The 6,113-nt window shown below is 36.5% G+C and overlaps 1 long non-coding RNA gene across 1 annotated transcript; it reads left to right on the top strand.

Moving 5' to 3' along the window:
* Positions 1-1,029: 1,029 nt before the first annotated feature.
* LOC145093801 (uncharacterized) lies at positions 1,030-4,757 on the top strand. Its single transcript, XR_013703095.1, has 2 exons — positions 1,030-4,447; positions 4,535-4,757. It is a non-coding gene; the product is annotated as an uncharacterized LOC145093801 (long non-coding RNA).
* The last annotated feature ends 1,356 nt before the right edge of the window (positions 4,758-6,113 follow it).

The following is a 6,113-nucleotide window of genomic DNA, read 5'->3' on the forward strand; positions in this document are numbered from 1 at the left end:
AAACCTAAACCTATATATATATATATATATATATATATATATATATATATATATATATATATATATATATATATATATATATATATATATATATACTAGCCGTAGACCCGTGCAAAGCGGCGACGAAAAATAGTTTCTCATTCGACAATAAGTTCTATACGTAAACATGTTAGATTTCAAGTAACACAAAACATATGCATATTGTTATCGATCGGTTTTACAGAAACAAATAAATGTAACCCTCGCAATATAAAAGAAAATAAATATTTTGGTGTGTAGTGTACGTTTATAGTCCTTCATTTTAGAAATCAGGACAAATCCATACGAAGTAACTTGCTTATACCTTTATTGGTATTGATAAAGTTAATAAAATGGAGAATCAAAGTTAATCTTAACAATCCAGTTTGCTTGATACAGATAAGTCTAAACGGATATATCCTATTATCCACTTTACTATCTAAAGTTTTAAACCGAAAAATAATAAAATTAATACAACCATAATTCATGGAACATGAATAACAAATGGAATACTAATTTTCTATTAGTCATAAATCATACATAGATATTTTTTCTTAATATTAAACAAAGTATTTGATTTTACAACTGATTAGTCAATTTCGATTAGAGGGCATAAATAATAAATAAAGCTTAAAAAAATTACAAATAAAATGGTCTATATAATGAATTATTTGTTTTATTTTAATTGGATAAGAGATCGAGTCAATTTTTTGGAAGAGATAAGATTTTAAAGGTAATCAGATTAAAATTTAATATTATTTTATTTATGATTAATTGTACTTTACGCTTAAAGAGTTGAACGTCTTAAAAAAATAATATTATTTTATTGGATCTATTTATAGAAATAGTAAAATTTCTTTTATAAATATATATATATATATATATATATATATATATATATATATATATATATATATATATATATATATTTCATTGACTTTCGTTCAATTTCAAAGATATGGATCTTATTTCCGAAACCAATGCAACATTGTTGCAGTTTTATGACTTTATCAGAAAAAAGCAATAATAATAATAGTAAGGTGTCTTCAACCGCTTATTCTCCTTCTCCCCCGCATTTTGGAATACATCTGTATCGACCACCGCTTCCCTCTTCCAAAAAACCACAGCTGTCTTCCGTTACTTCCATCGATTATTACCGCCACCTGTTAGGTTTTAGGGACACCTCTACTCCATCGTTCCCCGCTTAGCAAGTGACACGAAGCAGGACACCTGCCCTCTCCACCGCTTCCCCTATCGTGTTTCCCTGCGACTGCTTTCTGCGCCGGTAGCGAACGCATTCCGGTGTTCGATGTTATTTTGTAACCTCATCGTTGTCAAATTAATTGTTTTATAATTTATTTTTAAATTATCTATTTTTGCCTTGATTTCTGAATCATGGTGTCCGGCTCCAGAAACCGTTCGAGAACCAAAGGCATAGATTTTTATTTTCTTCCAAGAGGTTTGTCATTTCTATGATTGCTCTGGTAACTAAACAATGACTATGCGATTTGGGGTATACTCGATCACAAACATCAACGATTTCTTTGAGTAACATGTATCAGGATTTAGGGTTCCTATTCTAATTTTGTATTTGGGTTTTTAACTAGATTGTCATACGTCATTGCAAGTTTCTCCTAACTAATTACTGAGTTAATTAGTATGATTAGTGAAATTTTGGGTTTTCTTATTTCGTTTGTGAAGATTGTTTTTTGCCCACAAAATTGAAGATCCTGGGTTTTTTTTTTATCTTCACTCTGTATCTGTAGGGAGTTCAAGATACATTAACTTTGGTTTCATCTTTACTTCTGTGCCCCTTTTGTAAAAAAAAAAAAAAAAAAAAAAAGTCTTCAGTACTCGCTAAATCATATGTATGGTATTTGATGTTGCAGGTATTCTCTTTATCGGTGGCCGAGCAGAATAAAAGTTAAGGGTAGCACAAATTTTTTATCCGGTTTTATATAATACGAATTTTTTTGTGTGGAGTTAAACGGGGTTTGGGATTTTTATAAGCACTTTTAAGTAGTAAATAGCTGAACTTTCTTCAAACTAAAATCATTTGCTTCTATATCTTATGATGAACACTTTCAAGAGCTTTCTTCGGTGAATATATTTTACAAGGATCGGCCTTAAAAAACAAAAACAAAAAAAATAAATAAATAAATAAATCATTTGAGCATCTTCCGTTTATTTAGTGTCTTGGTTGCCTCCTTCTTATAGATTGCAATTGGGCATACAAAATTTAAGGCTTCATGATGCTAACAAGGTGTTTCTTTTCCTGCCCGTCAAGTGTTTGATAAAATGCCTAAATGAGGTTTTTAAGTGTTGTAGCCAAATTTAGATTCCAAAAGATGTAGAGATTTTGTCCGGGGTTTCATTGTGCACACTCCAACCTTTTGTTGGAGTGTCACAATTTCATTTGGGTTAGTGCTTCTAATTTTCGGGTCTCGCCTTGAGGCTTAAATAAACTTTATGTGTGTTTATGGTGTCCTCTCTTTCCTTTGAGAGCGGGAGTTGGCCGTGTCCTTTTCGGGGGTTTCACTGTTGCCGAAATGGTATTGTTGGAAGTAAAAGGATTTCACGTATAATATCTCATCTCAAGAGCTTACACCTCCATACAGATGAATGCAGAGCTGTGTTACGGGAGGCTATTACTTCTGACCATGGATTATTTACGACGGTGGCAACAACTTTGAAGGAGTTTGGGCAATGGATATGTGGGAATTGCATGAAGCTTCATGCCCTGAGTCGTTCATGTCACCACCCTGATGGCCTGATTAAGTTTTAATGACGGGGCTGATGACATGAGCGGGCATATTGTTGTCATTCCAAAGCCGACTCCCAATGAACCAGAAGTCGACCTCAACGGTGGGTTGGTGATGGATGCTCAACTACTTGATCGTGTTTTTAAACTACCTATCACCACCGTCAAAAACATCCCTCATAGTTGTCGCATGGCTTTCTCTCAAGCTTTTAAAGCATCCCTTTCCAAGGTGGTTGCTCATCCCGGGTCCGTTGAAGCGTGAGTTGCTTTGTTAATTCTACCTAGATGTACTCTTTAGGTGTTCAAGCCCAAGAATAGGCAAGAAAGGAGGTCTGGCAACAGGAAGTCTTTGCAACATCGTAATATTTTGAGTGCTTTAGCCACTTGGGGGACTGAAGACGGTATCGCCAAGCTAGTTAAAAACTTAGTTGGCAATGCAAGACTGGAGCAACAAGGAAAAAAGAAGAGTACATTCAGGATGGAAGAACACCGGGCAACGCCAATGTCAGACAATGTCTTCGTAAGGTTGCCGATGGACATTTTACAGCAGCAGTGAAAGTTTTATGTTTTTCGGGGGTTGCTCCATTTGGGGGTGATACCACGAAGGCATTGGAGGATAAACATCCATACAAGCCACCACCTTCCATGCCCAACACCATATTTTCAGAACCTCCCCTTGTAGTGGATGTTGACAATGTCCTTGAGGGAATTAAATCCTTCCCTAAAGGTAGGGGTGAGCATTTGGACCGGTTGACCAGACCGGACCATTTTTTTGGACCCCCGGGCCGGTTCTCGGTTCTAAGATTTCTCGCCGGTCTGGTCCGGTTTTTTTCCCGGTCCGGTCCGGTTTTTACCGGGTTTAGAACCGGTTGGACATGATTAAGATTTTTGTGACGTTTTTTAAACGCACATAACTCATTCGTTTGAAGTCGGATTGACCTGCGGTTTTTTCCAACATTTAGTTTACAATTTTTAGATTAATTTAGACTATAATTTTGTTTATTTTGGTATTATATTCACCGTGTTACAATCCTTCAAAGTAGAGCTATCAAAGCTGAAAAAATTCAGCTTTTTAGCAACATTTTGTAAGCTGTGACGTTTTTTAAACACCCATAACTCATTCGTTTTAAGTCGGATTGACCTCCGATTTTTTCCAACATTTAGTTTACAGTTTGTAAATGAGTTTAGACTATAATTTTGTTTATTTTGGTATTATATTCACTGAGCTACAATCCTTTAAAGTAGAGCTATCAAAGTTGAAAAAATTCAGCTTTTTAGCAAGATTTTATAATCTGTGACGTTTTTTAAACACCCATAACTCATTCGTTTTAAGTCGGATTGACCTACGGTTTTTTCCAAAATTTAGTTTACAATTTGTAGATGAATTTAGACTATAATTTTGTTTATTTTGGTATTATATTCATTGAGTTACAATTCTTCAAAGTAGAGCTATCAAAGCTGAAATATTTCAGTTTTTTAGTATTATTTTATACTATAATTCCGAGTCCGCGTTTAGCACTTGTGGTAGAGTTGTAAGTGAGTATCAAAATAGTTTATCGACATTGATAGTTGAAGCTTTGTTATGCACCCAAGATTGGGTGATAAAGTTTACAAATCCGATAGTTGACAACGTTGGTGACATCTTGAACGATGATGATATAGCTTTGGGTAAAAAAATTACAATCTTTATTCTTTTTTTATACAATTATTACTTTTTATTAAATACTAACAACATTTTCATTTGTGTTTATGTAGAGATTGCACAAGATTTAAATATGTTACATATGGATGACAATGATATGGGGAAAGGCCAATGGAATATTAGATTATGAGTTTATGAAATTTGTTTGTTTGATTGATTTTAAAGTTTAAACTATGATTTTTGTTGTTACGGTAATACTTTTGTATGTTTGTCTTAAAATTGTTTAACTTTTGTTGGTGAACTTGATTTATATGTTAGTTGCTTTTATTTGGAAAATTAATTTTTGCAAATTGCAAGTTATAATATTATACATCAATGTAGATTAGTTAGGCATGAAACGGAAACATATTAATTTTGCAAGTTATAATATTATACATCAATGTAGATTACTTATTATACTCTATGCAATTAAAGTTGTACCGGTCCAAACGGGTCCAAAAACCGGAAAACCCGGACACGGACACGGACACGGACACGGACACGACTCATCCGGTCCGGTCCATGGTCCACAAAATTCTCCATAACCGGTTCGGTCCAAGAGCCGGTCCGGTCCAGTTCGGTCCGGGCCGGTCCAAATGCTCACCCCTACCTAAAGGTACCTTGTGTGGGAGAGACGGGTTGAGAGCTCAACATATTTTGGATGCCCTTTGTGGGGAAGGTTCGGCTATAGGCAACGACCTCCTGCATGCTATTACATATGTGGTTAATTTATGGATTGGGGGAGATGCCCTTCGAGTTTAGCAGAATTTGTTGCCTCTGCTCCTCTCACGTTGCTCTTAAAACCTGACAAGGGAATACGACCTATTGTTGTAGGTACTATATGGAGACGTCTGGTTTCCAAGTTGGCTATGAAAAGTGTTGGTAAGGAAATGACCAAGTATCTCAATGATTTTCAGTTCGGGGTCGGGGTGTCGGGTGGTGCTGAGGCCATATTACATAGCGCCAATAGGGTGTTGGCCGAGCGCCATGATGGCGGATCTCTCTCCATGCTTACCGTGGATTTGTCTAATGCCTTTAACCTTGTCGACAGATCTGCATTGCTTCATGAGGTCAGATTGAGATGTCATTCTATATCCTTGTGGGTAGAATTCATCTATGGTCAAGCAGCAAGGTTGTATCTAGACAACACACATATTTGGTCCACTACTGGGGTTCAGCAAGGAGACCCCTTGGGACCACTTCTCTTTGCTGTTGTGTTACACCCACTCTTGCATAATATTAGCAACAATTGCAAGCTTCTTCTCCATGCATGGTATCTTGATGATGGCACACTTATTGGAGATTCGGAGGAGGTGGCCAAAGCATTGGACATCATTATGGTCATTGGCCCAAAATTGGGCCTTCAACTGAATATCAAGAAAATCGAGCTCTTTTGGCCCTCGTGCGACGGTAGGAAGGTACGTGAGGGGCTATTCCCGGCTGACATCGGGAGGCCACATTTGGGGGTGAAACTTCTTGGGGGAGCTGTTAGTAGAGATGCTAGTTTCATTAACAGCTTAGCCATAAAGAGAGCTGAAAACGTTGTGAATTTGATGTGCCTTCTTCCTCAATTGTCTGACCCTCAGAGTGAGCTCCTTCTGCTTCGGTCTTGTATGGGTATTGCTAAGCTTTTCTTTGGGCTGAGGACGTGTC

This window comes from Lactuca serriola, chromosome 3, assembly GCF_051521515.1.
Source record: "Lactuca serriola cultivar US96UC23 chromosome 3, Lser_US96UC23_V15, whole genome shotgun sequence".
Lineage (NCBI taxonomy): Eukaryota > Viridiplantae > Streptophyta > Magnoliopsida > Asterales > Asteraceae > Lactuca > Lactuca serriola.